Source organism: Bos indicus, chromosome 2 (genome assembly GCF_029378745.1).
Source record: "Bos indicus isolate NIAB-ARS_2022 breed Sahiwal x Tharparkar chromosome 2, NIAB-ARS_B.indTharparkar_mat_pri_1.0, whole genome shotgun sequence".
Lineage (NCBI taxonomy): Eukaryota > Metazoa > Chordata > Mammalia > Artiodactyla > Bovidae > Bos > Bos indicus.
In genome coordinates this window covers 29,893,835-29,910,272 of record NC_091761.1, presented here as the reverse complement: position 1 = coordinate 29,910,272, position 16,438 = coordinate 29,893,835, and the positions used below count along the sequence as shown (strand labels likewise).

The following is a 16,438-nucleotide window of genomic DNA, read 5'->3' as shown; positions in this document are numbered from 1 at the left end:
ATGAACCATGAACTTCCAGATGTTCAAGCTGGGTTTAGAAAAGGCATAGGAACCAGAGATCAAATTGCCAATATCCGCTGGATCATCAAAAAGCAAGAGAGTTCCAGAAAAACATCTATTTCTGCTTTATTGACTATGCCAAAGCCTTTGACTGTGTGGATCACAAGAAACTGTGGAAAATCTTCAAAGAGATGGAAATACTAGACCATCTGACGTGCCTCCTGAGAAATCTGTATGCAGGTCAAGAAGCAACAGTTAGAACTGGATATGGAACAACAGACTGGTTCCAAATTGGAAAATGTCAAGGCTGTATACTGTCACCCTGCTTATTTAACTTATATGCAGAGTACATCATGTGAAATGCTGGGCTGGATGAAGCTCAAGCAGGAATCAAGATTACTGGGAGAAATATCAGTAACCTCACATATACAGATGACACCACCCTTATGACAGAAAGTGAAGAAGAACTAAAGAGCCTCTTGATGAATGTGAAAGAGGAGAGTGAAAAAGTTGGCTTGAAACTCAACACTCAGAAGACTAAGATCCTGGTATCCAGTCCCATCACTTGATGGCAAACAGATGGGGAAACAATGGAAACAGTGACAGACTTAATTTTCTTGGGCTCCCAAATCACTGCAGATGGTGACTGCAGCCATGAAATTAAAGATGCTTGCTCCTTGGAAGAAAAGCTATGACCAACCTAGACAGCATATTAAAAAGCAAATGCATTACTTTGGCAACAAAATTCCATATAGTCAAAGTTATGGTTTTTCCAGTAGTCAGGTATGGATGTAAGAGTTGGACTCTACATAAAACTGAGTGCCAAGGAATTGATGCTTTTGAACTGTGAACTGTGGTATTGGAGAAGACTCTTCAGAGTCCCTTGAATTGCCAGGAGATACAATCAATCCATCCTAAAGGAAATCAGTCCTGAATGTTCATTGGAAGGACTGATGCTGAAGCTGAAACTCCAATACTTTGGCCACCTGATGTGAAGAACTGATTCATTGGAAAAGACTCTGATGCTGGGAAAGACTGAGGGCAGGAGAAGGGAATAACAGAGGATGAAGTGGTTGGATGGCATCACTGACTCAATGGACATGAATTTGAGTAGGCTCTGGGATTTGGTGGTGAACAGGGAAGCATGGCATGCTGCAGTCCATAGGGTCCCAAAGAGTTGGACATGACTGAGCAGCTGAACTGAACTGAACTGATATCTACAATGAGAATAGAAAGAGTTCTTGAATCTATTAATTAGTTAGAAAGGAATCATAATTCTTAAACTACAAAATAATTTTAATAATATTTGTCTAAAGGATGAAAGAACCCAATTAGAGACTAGGAGAATGTGAATATGTAATATTCTTTCTGTACCAGGCATCCCTCTATATCACTACTATACTTTTTCAATAATTTAAGCATTTTAATCTTGCCATACAAGAAAAAATGCAATGGACATTATTGAAAGGAAAATGTTCAGAGTAAGGAATACTGCACTAAAGAACAAACCACTGGGAATGATGGGTAAAGGGAAGTGGGAGACTCTAAAACTCTGTAACATCTACAGGAATGGAAAAAAAAATCAACAATGGATCACAGACCTAAACATAAGAGCTAATATTATAAAAATAAGAAAACACGGTAAATCTTTAAGACATTGGATTTGGCAATGATTTCTTGTATGTAGTACCTAAAGTACAGGTAGCAGAAGAAAAAGATAAATTTGATTTCATAAAAATTAAAACTTGTGTGTCAGGAGACATTATTGGAGAGTAAAATGACAACCCGGGAACAGACAAAACATTTGCAAATCATGTGTGTGATAAGGGAGCAATATCCACAACATATAAATAACTCTTAAACTCAACAACAAAAACAAACAGCTCTATTCTAAAATGACCAAAGGACTTGAATAGACATTTTTTCAAAGAAAATGTATAAATGGTCAATATACATATGAAAAAACAAATTTCACTAATCATTAGGAAATGCAAATCAAAACCATTGGGAAACCCAACCTCACACCCAGTAGGATGACCATTATTTACAAAGAGAGAAAGTAAATGTTAATGAGGATGTAGAGAAATTGGAACCATTGTACATTGCTGGTGGCAATATAAAATAGTACAGTCATGGTGGAAAGGGGTATGGCAGTTCTTCAAAAATTAATTATAGAATTATCCTATGATCCAGCAGAGTTGGACACGACTGAAGTGACTTAGCAGCAGCAGCAATTCCACTTCTTTTATACATCCAAAAGAATTAAAAGCAGGAACTCAATGAGCTATTTGTACAACAATGTTCATCAGAGCATTATGTATAATAGCCAAAACACAGATGCAACCTAAACATCCATCAGTGGAGGAATGGATAAAGTGTGGTATATACATACAAGGGGCTACTGTGCTGTGCTTAGTAGCTCGGTCATGTCCATCTCTTTGCAACCCCATGGACTGTAGCGTGCCAGTTTCCTCTGACCATGGGGATTCTCCAGTCAATGAACTACTACGTATCCTTAAAAAGAAAGGAATTCTGATACATGTTGTAACATTAATGAGCCTTAAGAATATTATGTGAAGTGAAATAAGCCAGACAAAAAAAGGCAAATGTATATCTTCACTTACATAAGGTATCTAGAATAGGCAAATTCATAAAGAAAGACAGTAGAATGGTCGTTACCAGGGTCTGGGGGGAGCAGAAAGCATGAGGAATTATTGTTTAATGGGTACAGAGTTTCAGTATGGAACGATGAAAAAGTTCTGGAAATGGATGGTGGTGATGGTTGCAAACAGTGTGAATGTACTTAATGCTCCTGAATTAAACACTTAACAATGGTTAAAATGGTAAATTTTATGCTATGTATATTTTACCACAAAAATTTTTTTATTTTTTAATTCGCAAAAATTTGCTGACAACTGTAAAGAAGAGAGTCAGGAGATACCAAAGGCACAGCAGTTAGCATTGGGTCTAAGTTGATGGGATTCAGATGTGCTTTCCTGCTATCTATTTTGCCAGGCAGGACTCCTTTATAAACTTGATCTTAGCAAAAAGGCCAAGAAGTTACAGGACTCAATTACATATATGCAATATCATTATTTCATGAGAAATAATTTGCATGATATAAAAAGTAATCAAAATATACAAACTCTTACTGTACTTTCACCACATATTAATTTTCAGAATTTAAATATTTAGATACTCTCAACTGTAAACTCTATGTTACCTCTTTCTTCAAATGGCTACCAAGAATCTAATCTATTGCAGTTGGTAAAATAATATGACCTTTTCATATAAATCATCAAAAAAATGACTAAAAGATAAATTTGTAAGGAAATTAAGAGTTTCTCAATCATTAATTTGGGTTGTGTGGTACTCACGTTAAGAATGGGATCCAGTTTTTAAAACATGCACACTTCACCCCTCCCAAAGTTTGTCCCTTGCTATGACGTTGGTCCCACTGTAATGTTGGTTTATCACAGAGGCCTCCAGGCAGACTTAGTAATCTTTTCCAAATTAAGAAAAGGCCTTCTTCTACCACTTTCAACTCCGCTCTCTGTACTTCAGTCACACTGATTTCCTTGCTGTTCAGTAAACACATCAGATAAACCTTAGGGCTATGGAGATCACTGCTTCTTGTGACTGGAATAAATTTCCTGTCACTTAGCTGGCTTCCACACTTCCTTATCTCTTTCAGGTCTCTGCTCAAATAGCACCCACCCCTAAAAGACAAAAGCCACCCTTAATAAACAATGCCTACTTTCCTATATGGGTTCTGTCCTGCTTTTTTTATTTTCTTCTCACAGTATACAGTGTAAGGTCAGGAAGTGATAACCATTTGTTTACTTATTCATTATCAGTCTCAAAACTAGCAGGAAACTGCCATGTTTTGTTCAATGCTGCGTGTACAGTGTCTATGGTAGTACCCTGAATACCTACTCAACAGATAGTTGCTGAAGCGAGTGAACAAAGGAAGAGGGAAGGAAAGAAGGAAATACCATTAAATTTAAGAAAATGTACAAATGCTGAGAATAGTGAGGCTGAGAGTTCCAGGAATGGACCTGGGGCAACTCTGCATCCCTTTACCACTGCCCTTGGGACCTCTGCCAGGTCTTCCCTCCCCACAAACCTCAAGGGCACTGATACCACCTTGGATACGAACACCTAACCTACACATTCTGGAGGCCAGCCAGATAGGGCTGAATGATTGATCATCACCTCCACACAAGTCAGTTGAAAATTTTACTTTGAACTTTTTATTTTTACTATCTGGTTACTGATTCATCTCTTATGTGAATCCTTCAACAGAAATCCTTCACTTTTAGAAAAGGATTTGGGCTTCAGCCTTTTTAAAGCATCAACTTGCATACATGTCAAAATATTTCAGCTCTTCAAGGCAAAGAAGGCTAAATATTGTCATCTACAACTGATGAACCCATACTGGAGCAGAAAATAAGAAAAAAAGCAGGAATGCTGTCCCTTCCCTAAGTAAGAAATAAAAAACGTGAATTTACCTTGTGATGGTAAAAAGCTACATGAGAGAAGTATAAATTATTAAATTCTTAACTTCCTCCTATATTCTTAGAAATTGTTCCATTTCAATGAAAAAGCTATTTTTAATTAAAGTCAAGGACATGGTTGTGTAATAAGTATTGATGAAATCTGTTTTTATTGATGAGATATGTATTAAGAATGACTGTGTATATGGCACCATGCAGAAATGCCAATATGAACAAGTTATGGTCTCTGCTATTAAAACTTTAACAGTCTAGTGGATAAGCTGACAAGGCATAATCACTAGAACAGACTGAGATATATCATAGAACTCAGGGGTCCATTTTCTCGTTTTTTTTATATACCACCCAAAGGACAGTATCTAAGTAGATAACAGATACTGATAGAAAATCATCTGTCTTAGAAAATTATGTGTCACATAAAATAAATTATTTTTCCCCAAATGTTTTAAAACCCTTATTTAACCCTGAATTACTGATGTGTTCTTGCCTAGAGAATCCCAGGGATGGTGGAGCCTGATGGGCTGCCATCTATGGGGTCGCACAGAGTCAGACATGACTGAAGCGACTTAGCAGCAGCAGCACTGATGTTAAAGAATCACTGTAATTGACATAAATAATTGATTGTGTGACAATAAATACTAAGCTTTAGAACATAAAAACACTTTAGATGAATACTGGCTTCTTCTTTTCTTACCCTGCACAAGATCACTTGGCAATCTCTCCTCCACCCTCTAACACCCAGGATCTCATAGATATACTCCACTCCCCATTTCTACTCCATTTCATAGCTCATAGCTGACTAAATCTGCCCCAGACATTTCACACACATACCCTTTTCAATGACACTATCACCCTTCTTTCAACTTTTGCCCACCTTGGAAAAGTCTCCTTTCCTTGAGTATGAGTACGAGAAACTCATAATATGCAAAATATTCTAATTATGGCCAAGTCAAGTCAGAATCGGAGAAGGCAATGGCACCCCACTCCAGTACTCTTGCCTGGAAAATTCTATGGACGGAGGAGCCTGATGGGCTGCAGTCCATGGGGTCGCTAAGAGTCGGACATGACTGAGCGACTTTACTTTCACTTTTCACTTTCATGCATTGGAGAAGGAAATGGCAACCCACTCCAGTGTTCTTGCCTGGAGAATCCCAGGGACGGGGGAGCCTGGTGGGCTGCCGTCTATGGGGTCGCACAGAGTCGGACACGACTGATGTGACTTAGCAGCAGCAAGTCAGAATAATATAGTGATACCCCTAGATCAAGAAAGCAAAGCTACTCAATGTCTAAAACAACCTCAGAAACACTTCAAATGTATAGATGCATTTCATAATAATATAATGTCTTCAAACTCCTACCTACATCTCAATTTCAGTTTAATACAAATGCACTCCCCAAGATCAATATTCAAGATGAACATTTAAATAAGCTTCAACCTTTCTTCTTCTTATTCTCTAATATTATAATTACACTGTTTGGTATGTTTAATTGCAAATGTAGATTATTTCAGCTCCCTTATAAAAAAGCGTTTGTAGAATACACAGTAATCAGGTATATCTCTGTGGGATATTTGTAAGCTTAATCTTGGGATAAATAAGATTTTGCTTTCATTAAAAGGAATATATATGTTACTCAAGTTTCATAATCATAGTGAGTCTCTGGGAAGGTTAGCTAACTTCTGAGCCTTAGTGTTTTCTCACCTCAGAGGGTAATCGTGGGGATTTAAAAAGAGCATTAGCAAATCCCTTAATGTACTGCTCAGTGTAAAAGGATACCCTCACACATAAAGCTGTTAAATTAATGTTATTATCAGTAATATTGCTGTTGTTCAGCCACTAAGTCCTGTCCAATTCTTTGCAGCCCTATGAACTGCAGCACACCAGGCTTCCCTGTCCTTCACTATCTCCCGGAGTTTGCTGAAATCATGTCTATTGAGTCAGTGATGTTATCTAATCATCTCATTCTCTGCCATCCCCATCTCCTCTTGCCCTCAATCTTTCCCAGCATCGGGGTCTTTTCCAGTGAGTTGGCTCTTTCCATTAGGTGGCCAAAGTATTGGAGCTTCAGCTTCAGCATCAGTCTTTCCAATGAATATGCAGGGTGGATTTTCTTTCAGACTGACTGATCTCCTCGTTATCCAAGGGACTCTCAAGAGTCTTCAGCACCACAGTTTGAAAGCATCAGTTCTTCGGCGCTCAGCCTTCTTTATGGTCCAACTCTCACATCTGTACATAACTACTGTAAAAACCATCACTTTGACTATACTGACTTTTGTCTGCAAAGTGATTTCTCTACTTTTTAATATGCTGTCTAGGTTTGTCTTAGCTTTTCTTCCAAGGAGCAGTCAGTAATTTTAACAAGATGTAAATTGTGCTATCTATATTTTCCCTTATGGTAATGTATCCATTATATGCTTATTTTATGTCTTCATGATACTGCTCTAGCCCACCTCTTATTATTCTATGTATCTGAGCAAAATTTATGATTGCCTAAAGAAAATAACTAAAAAACTAATTATCATTCTTAATTTGATGATTTGCTTTACAAGATGTGGATTTTTGTTCATGTATCACTAGCGGAATAAAGTAAGAGAATGGATGTAACTGGCAAGTATTTCCCTCAAGTCCACACATTTTATTCACTGATTTATAAATGCAAAGTTATACTCCTGATGATTGAATTAGTAGAGTAAGTCTGAATTCATACGTAAGTGAGAAATTTCATGTATGCTTTTTTAAAAATTCCTATCAAAGTAGATAGTATTTGTTGTAAGGTCACTAATAGGACATCTAACAGGTCACCTCCACAGACCTGCTCTCTATTAATGCAGAATTCTGATGGATCAGGTTGAAAGTCATAAATAAAGTGTAACTGGATGGTTAAATTCTTGATCTTTGAATGCCTCTCATGTATTCCTACTGAGAAGTTCTTACATACTTCATATAAACTATGTGAAATAGCTTATAGCTGAAAACTTTACTGGCAAGTGTTATAAATGCAGTGGTCCTGTGTTTGAGATGTATAACTATACTATCATGAAAAAGTCAGGATAAAGTGTATTGTTAGTATTCACTGAAACAGGATTAAACTTTAGATGTTGCACCATTTGTATTCAAAATATAATGGGTAAATTTTGACTATAATATACTGTTACCAAATGTCTAGCCAACATTACTGAACACCTCCCTAAAATGTGAGACACTAAAATGCCTGTTGATAATATATATAGTTTAACCTAATTTGTACAGCCACCCTGAGAAATAGACACTACCAATTTTATAACAAATTTGATCTGAGAAGCGAAAACATTTGACTAGGGCTTACCTGGTGGCTCAGACAGTGAAGAATCTGCCTGCAATGCTGGAGACCTGGGTTTGAACCCTGGGTCAAGAAGATCCCCAGGAGAAGGGAATGGCTACCCACTCCAGTATTCTTGACAGGAGAATCCCATGGACAGAGGAGCTTGGTGGGCTATAGTCCATGGGGTTGCAAAGAGTTGGACATGACTGAGAGACTAACACTTTCACTTTTCAGCATTTGACTAAGATCATATGTTCCGCAAAGGAAATATCTAGAAAACAATTCTTTCACTACACTAATGTAAATACAAATTTATTCCTCTGTGTTTTCAACTCATTATAGAGTATTTTACAAAGATTCTGAATTACAGGAGAGACAATATGAATTTTCAAAAGAAATTCTTTGCATAGCCATTATTCCACAAGCATTCATTCCTGAAAGTCTGTCAGATGATCTCACAGGATTCTAAGAAGCTGAATATTCATTGGAAGGACTGATGCTGAAGCTGAAACTCCAATACTTTGGCCACCTGATGTGAAGAACTGACTCACTGGAAAAGACTCTGATGCTGGGAAAGACTGAAGGCAGGAGGAGAAGGGGACTATAGAGGATGAGATGGTTGGATGGCATCACTGACTCAATGGACATGAATTTGAGTAAACTCCGGGAGTTGGTGATGGACAAGGAGGCCTGGCATGCTGCAGTCCATGGGATCGCAAAGAGTAGGACATGACTGAGCGACTGAACTGAACTGAAATGTTTCCAGTTGACCCCTGATGATGACATTTCTTTTCTCCCTACTTGAATTACCCTAATTTTTCCAGGATAACAAGAATATATGTATTACATTGGAGGAGGGAGGTCATTTCAACTTTGTAAAATTTGTTCCATGAAAGGATTACCTATAAATATTGGGCCCATAAAATTTACCTGTAAGCAATATTAACTCTATACCATCACCCAGAGAAAGCAAAATCATAATTTACCAATAAAATATTTTACTTATTCCATTTAAAACATATGTATAGTTAGCAAATTATCCTTACTCAAAGAACAGTCTTATGGACTCTATGGGAGAGGGAGAGGGTGGGAAGATTTGGGAGAATGGCATTGAAACATGTAAAATATCATGTATGAAATGAGATGCCAGTCCAGGTTCGATGCACGATACTGGATGCTTGGGGCTAGTGCACTGGGACGACCCAGTGGGATGGTATGGGGAGGGAGGAGGGAGGAGGGTTCAGGATGGGGAACACATGTATACCTGTGGTGGATTCATTTTGATATTTGGCAAAACTAATACAATTATGTAAAGTTTAAAAATAAAATTTAAAAAAAAAATTTTTAAAAATTAAAAAAAAAAAAGCCCTAAAGGAAGCAGTTCCATTGGACTTGAAAGAATGAACATTCAGTGGAATTTAAGTCATACATAAGGAGATATTTTATTATCAAACAACATTTCTCTTATTTTCCCACGTTATATTTTTATGTATCAATATGAATATGTACTATTTACTTCTACTGTTGCTACTGCTAAGTCGCTTCAATTGTGTCCAACTCTGTGCGACCCCATAGACGGCAGCCCACCAGGCTTCCCTGTCCCTGGGATTCTCCAGGCAAGAACACTGGAGTGGGTTGCCATTTCCTTCTCCAATGCATGAAAGTGAAAAGTGAAAGTGAAGTCGCTCAGTCATATCCGACTTTTAGCGACCCCATGGACTGCAACCTACCAGGCTCCTCCATCCATGGGATTCTCCAGGCAAGAGTACTGGAGTGGGGTGCCATTGCCTTCTCCGATTTACTTCTATTTGCTTCTTTTTTGAACTTGTAAATCACAGGCCCTGAAGAAGTTAACATTTTTAATTACATTGAATGACTGATACAGTTGGCAGACACTACATATCGTGAAATTGCCCCAATTTAAAAAAAAAATCAGGTGACACAAGAAGTTTGGTTTGGCATATAACACAAAGAAGATTTCATTAACCACCTGTATAGAAATGTCTTTGTATTTTAATACATCTATCTAATCTTATTAATTCTTCTTTAGAGGCTCAATTTTCCAATTATTTGTATAAATACTTTGACCGAACAGTGGAGCGAAATTTGTATTACTGTTTAGAAGATGAGATGTAAGAGAGAAAGGGAAAGAAAAAGACATTCATTTCAGGGGAGGGATGGTAAGTTAATGATAATGTAAATGTACTCACTCTCTTTAAGAGTGAACAATTTCTAAGTGAACAATCGTAGGTGCAATTAAAATTTTATCAGATGTTGATAAATGATTCAGACAGCTTTGTAAAAAATCCAAAGAGACATTTTAAAGAAAGTTGTGATCAATAATGGCAGTCTCTCAAACACCTGACACAACAAAAGGAAATTATAAAACGAATAGCCATGAAATTACAATTAAAGTAATGGTATAATTTAACAGTAATATATGGCTTTTAGCTCCAGGTTATATTATTCTAAAAATCCAAAGCTATTTCCTATATTAAAAAGCCACAACGACAGAATGTCTTTTCACTTAAAACACAGTTATTTTAAAGAGAAATGAAAAGAGAATGACTTTCTCAGTGAGACTAAAAAGTTAGAGAATAATTCAGTTCTCCATATAATATTTACTCAAATTTGTTTGTGGCAGATGATGTTTATTGGCACTCCTTGAGACATTCCCTCCTCCTTCCCCTCTTTCATGGTCTGGCATTTTCCCTCACCACTCAAGGGTTTCATTCCTCCAAACTTCATTCTACTTTTAGGTGCCCAAGGCTTATGTTTTCCCTGTTGCCTAAAGCCACTGGCTGCTAGCTACACAGAGAAGGAAAAGCAAATTAAACCTTTGATGAAGAAATTTCATTCTGCAGGATGGCAAGGCATCAACTGTTCTCTCATATTCCACAAAAGTAATCTACCCACCTTTTTTGAATGTGCTCTTATAAATTCTCGTAAGCAAATCATTTTCATACAGTCTTAGGATATCCATTTCATTATGACCTTGCCATACTAAATAGTAACCTAATCCTACACAGTTCCAAAGAAGGAAGCCTAATAACTATATGTGGGAATGAATTAGTTAATGGAGGATATGTAAAATGGAAGCCTAACTTCAATGAGTACACAGATGCACTCCAATACATTACAACAACCCCACTGTACCACTATAAGGGCAAATTTAACAAAATCCCTAGTGACAATTCATGAAGTAGTGCAGTCCTTCAAGAAGAAACACGACTGCCCAATTCTTTACCAAAAACAAACAAACAAATGTTTGGTCACTTGCAAGACAAAAAAATATCACTAATTAAAGCCAAGTGCTTAATTGAAAGCTACATTTTCAACCAAATGTTACTATAAAAACTTATTTTTCATTTAATATCATTAAGTATAGGCTCAAAAAAAGAGGGGGCTTATTGCCACACAAAGTGTGGGCATACACAAGCGTGTGTGTGTGTGTGTGTGTGTGTGCATAAACTGCAGTATAAATACAATGCTATCATTAACCAACAAGCATTTCTGAAGCCCTGTCTCCTATCCCCAAAATAGTGATGGATCTTCCTGGGTTAGCCCACAGTGTCTCTCTGAGTTTTCCTACTGAATATTTTGGATTTGTGAGATAATTTGCCCCTTGAGTCTGGAGTAAACACAAATTTGGATCATGTGGGCACCAATCCATGACCTCCACTTCATTTGATTATACTTCCATCCACTGAGCCCAATGTTCTCATTTATTATGAAACAAGATTTTAAATTTAGTGATTACAAAGCGACCCTCAAATCCTGGTGAAAGATGTAGGTTTAAACCTAATAAGGTCATCATTGTATATTATGAGTCACTTGCACTAAAGTCATAAAGTCATTGGATTATGCACTCCAATGTTTCTTTAAAATACATTTTAATCCAGTTGTGGTTACTGCCTTTTTAGAGTGTGTTATAATCTACTTCCCTTTGAATACCTTAAAGCCTATACTGCTGAGAGATCTCAAGATATTTAAATTTTACCTCTTCAGAATCATAGTTCTGCATTGTAAACTTACCAGATGCTCAACAAAGAAAGAATTGGAATCCTCAAATGCTTAAGTTTACAGGGTTAGTGCACTCTATGGTGAAATAAGTCTTATCTTTGTTCATAAATATCTAGGAACCCCCTACTTCCCCACTGCAGGTACGACTCTGGAAGCAGGGTCAGCAAGAAAGACATGGTGTCTGTTTGTTTGGAGCATCCAGTACACAAAACCACAAAATATACAGATCTACAAAATACCTGCATGCTGTAATAATCATTATGGGGGAAACAGACAAGGTACCAAGACAGAAACAAATGTGTAACAGTCTACTTTTGACAAGGAGATCAAGAATGATCTCTGTGAAGGAGAGACCTTTGAGCTGAGGTTTTAAGTCTGCAAACAAGAGAGGCATTTAAATAGAGGAAGGAACAGTCCAGGCACTGGGAACATTTGAAAAGGCCTTAGGGAGTGAAACTGCTTCTTGTGTTTCAGGTACTAAAAGACCAGGGTGGCTGGAGCATATAAATGAGTGGGCGATGCGCTCAGAGAGGCTGTAGCGGAGGGCCAGATTAGACAGTGAGCTGGATGCTAACAGAAGGAATGTGTTGATAATCCGTTTTTGTGTTTCTGCACTTATTCCTTTTTTCTATGTAGTTATGACCCACTGAATGTTCTTAAGGGGAGACACAATGGTGTTGCTTTCTTGGAGAGGTAATTACAAGGGAGCAAACTATGGAAGCAGAGAGGCTGCATCAAGGCTGCAGCATGAATCCATTAAAATTATAATGATGCCACGAATCTGGTGGCAGGGTAGATAAAGAAAACAGAGTGGAAGAGGTACAGCAGAGAAGTATAATTGAATAGAGATGCATTTGGGAGACAGGATTGAGAGATCGAAATATGGACTGGTTAGGGATGAAATGCTATGAGGAGGGAGAGAAGGCAGTAAATACTTGGTGAAAGGTGGAACCATTAATTCAGATGACAAAGACTGGGGAAAAGGACCTGAGAGAGTTTTAGGGAAAATCATAAATTGTTACCAGTATGACATTCAGAATGACTCATTCATAGCTCTAAACTTTAAGTTCCTTTACAAGGTTAGAAAAAATAGCATATAATTCTTCCCAGTACTTCACACTCTTTCACATATCTAATAGGCATAGATATTAGATAAATATTTTTATTATTCATGAAACACACAAGATTCTATTTTTTTCCTTGCCACAGAGAAAGTTGGTCCGTCACATTAAATAGGGTGAATAGGATCCCACAGATTCCACCTCTGAATTTCTTACTTTTTCTTTGCTGCCAAAAGTCTCCTCAGCAACAGGTAGCAAAAACACAGAAGCACTGCCACAGGAGGGCTCCCATGATTAGCTCCTGGTCCTAGGAGACACAGAGGCAGGAGGATGCTCTTGGCAGAGAGACAAACCTGACTCATCTTTCTTCCATAGAAGCATCAGGTGCCCTGGAAGCCCTAACCTGTACCACAGGAATCATGGCACACCATAGCCCTGGCTTCTATAAGAATATGTCACCATGTCCCTCCATTTCACAATGGTTCACCTTCAAAAGGGGACCTCTAAATAGACAGGTACTTAAAACATCTACAAAATACAAAACTTATCTTAAGCTATTGTCAGTTGCTTAATACAGGGCACATCCTTCATTATATCATATGCCATATTTTGTCGAGCATTTTATTGTGAATAAGCTGTTCTAGGAATCATGATTATCCCATATATAGAGCTCAAATAAGACAAGCTTTCCAATAATTAACAACATTTGTTAAAATGTTAAACAAAGATTAAATAAATAAAGATTAACAACTTAGTTTCTTAAAAAAGTGAATTCTAGTTTATATTTTTTAAATGATGGAAAATAATTTGAAGACTTCAATAAAATGGGCTATTGAATAATTGGACTTGGTTTGCAGATTATATAGAGATAAATCTTATTGATATTAAAGCAAAAATCATGAACATATATTTTAAATCACCAAGAGAAAGAAAGAAAGGACAGTACCTTTCTCCTGCCCATGTAGAATCAGGAGAAATAGACAAGAACATTAATTGTGTCTCTGAAAAAACTTGAACCTTTTAACACTGACTTCACAACAACAGATGAAAATCCATCATCCTTTTAAAAGCCTATGTTGATCTGGTATTTATCTTATTGAAGTGAGCTGTTTAAAACTTTCCCTTAAGCTTCTCTCACATAAAAATTGCTCTTACCTTCAGAGCAGATATAAATTACTTCGAACGCTGCTACTGTAATAATAAAAAAAAACACTAAAATAAATTATTTCAAACGCTGCTGATATAAACACTACAATAATGAGAAATCTTTGCTATAATCACCAAAGTTGGCACTGAAGTTTCTAGTTTGTTAATCTCGTTTTAAGCTTTTGTATTTAAAAGAAGTAACGAAAACAACTATTTTCTTCTAAAAACTAAATGCTGGTTTCAGCTGAAGTCGATAAAAAGTTAAAATGATTCTGAAATCCATCTGAATTTCACTAACAAAATGCACATTCGTTTGAAAAGAAAATAAACTGGGCCGAGAAATAAGGCTAAGCCTCCCGTCAATCATCTCTGTTTGTGTGCTCAGAAGGGGTGCGGCGCATCCTTGCCACCCTACAGGTAGTGTCAGCTCTGCGGGTTCTGCACGCTCACCTTTGCAAATGGGATACAGAACACATGTTTTTTGCTCCTAAAGAATACGACCTAACCCTGAAACCGAAACCCATCCGACGACTCAGCTACCGTAGACAGAAAAGAAATAACAGTAGCCATTCGGTACAGCCACATTTTCAGGATCTGGCAGCATACCCACACCGTCAAAACTGGCAAAACACCGACCTTGCAAGGGAAACAGCTGCCTTTCCAGCTCCCCTTTGTCCAGTCGCTGGCACCTCCTCGCCTAACTTCTCCCCTCTCTACTTCCAGGTGGCCAAAACCCGAGAGACGCGAAAACGGACACAGGTGGGTGTGGCGGTTGAGCAGAGCACTGGCGAGAGACTGACTGGCGGCCTCCGTCCCCGCCACACCAGAGGAGCAAGAGAAAAGGCACTTACTTGCCACCGTGTTCGCCGATCATGCCCACCCAGTGTGCCCGCAGAGTCTGGCCCCGGGGAGGGCGCGGGCTTCAGGGACCCTTCCTCTCCTCCGGCGTCCTGTCCACTGCTGCCGCTGCCTCTTTCTCTGAGCTCCTGTTGCTCGGCCGGCGCCTGCCACTACCCGCCGCTGGCACCCAAGCTAGCCCAACCCCAATTCCGGAGCCCGCGGAATTGGAAACCAGACACTCGCCTGGTGAACGCGGGCGAGGGCCAGCCGGGCCACTGCGCCCCTCCTTCCCGGGCGCGCCCAGAAAGGCGGCGGCCCCGCCCCGGCTCTCCGGCCCCTCCTCGCTCCCCGCCCTTGCCCCACCCTAGCTCCGCGCAGCCCTCCACTCCTGCTGGGGGCGCTGGGCGGGGACCTAGCCCCGACCTCCGGGTTGGAGATGCCACAGGCTCTCCATTGTGCTCCAGAAGAGAGCAGAGGAGGGGATCGCACGACTGCGCACCCTCACCTACCCCATTGGATGGGGCGTTAGTGTGAGAATGTGCGTGTGTGTGTGTGTGTGTGTTCCTCCAGCTGCCAGAAGAGTCCTTCCCTTATTTCACTCCGCCCCCATCACCCTTTCCACTCTTCCTGCTTTGCTGAATCGGCTAACGTTTCCGAGAAGCCACTTGACGCGGAGCGAGAGAAAGAACCACGGGCAGAGGAGGTGGGGACCGATGGCAGTGACCCCGCCAGTCCCTCCTGGGCCCTGAGCTCCGGGGATTCAATACTGGGAATCCGTTCCCTCCCTGGGAGTTTCCCCACGGTGTCTGTTGGGGGGGGATGGTGGCGCGCAAGACCTGTTTCGAGGCTGCGATTTTTCTTTCCTTTTTTATGATAGATCGATCAGGCTACCGAGACTTCCAGGCAAGCAAAGAATGCATTTCCTTTCAAAGGTGGAGTGAGGAGCCCAGGTCTCCCTGGGTGGAGAGGGAGACTTGACGCAGAGGTTGCCTTTCCCCCACCTGGGACCCGCTCATCTGGATAGGCCATCAGTCATATAGGTTCTGACTTTCGGAGCTGGATAGGAGCGATTGTGAAAAGAAATCTTTATAAATCATTGTGTGCGGTTGCATGTGTGTGCGCGCGCGTTTTCTACAACAGCCTGTTGGGAGGAAGAATGATGCAAACAAAATCGAATTATCTTTCTCAAAGAGAAACGGGAAATTTCCACCAAGGAGGAAAATGGAAGGATTTATGACGTTGTGGCAAAGTGGATCCCGGCCTTAAAAAAGAGATAGATCACCTTGCTATATAAATATGAATGATGGGCGTTTGCAGCTTTAGTGTAATTTACTTCCATACCTTCTAATATGGAGATGATAACCTAGTGGTAAACACACAGAATTTCAAGCCCCAGGATTAACTTTTCTGGGCGGCTTACTGAGCTTCTGAGATTTGCCCTTTGGACCTTAGCTGTCAAGTTTCTGAGGCTCTCAGCTGAAGAGTACACTCGGTCACTTGGGGCTAACTCTCAATGCCACTTCGTGACCAAGTCACTTTCTCTTCCTTCATTAT

The 16,438-nt window shown here is 39.4% G+C and overlaps 1 protein-coding gene across 1 annotated transcript in view; it reads right to left on the bottom strand.

The window, feature by feature from the left end:
• SCN9A (sodium voltage-gated channel alpha subunit 9) overlaps nt 1–15,191 on the bottom strand; it is a 165,120-nt gene extending 149,929 nt beyond the window's left edge. Inside the window, exon 1 of the mRNA XM_019971649.2 lies at nt 14,896–15,191. The gene's annotated coding sequence lies outside the window, so the exon portion shown is untranslated. The remainder of the gene's footprint in view (nt 1–14,895) is intronic.
• Between the last annotated feature and the right edge of the window lie 1,247 nt (nt 15,192–16,438).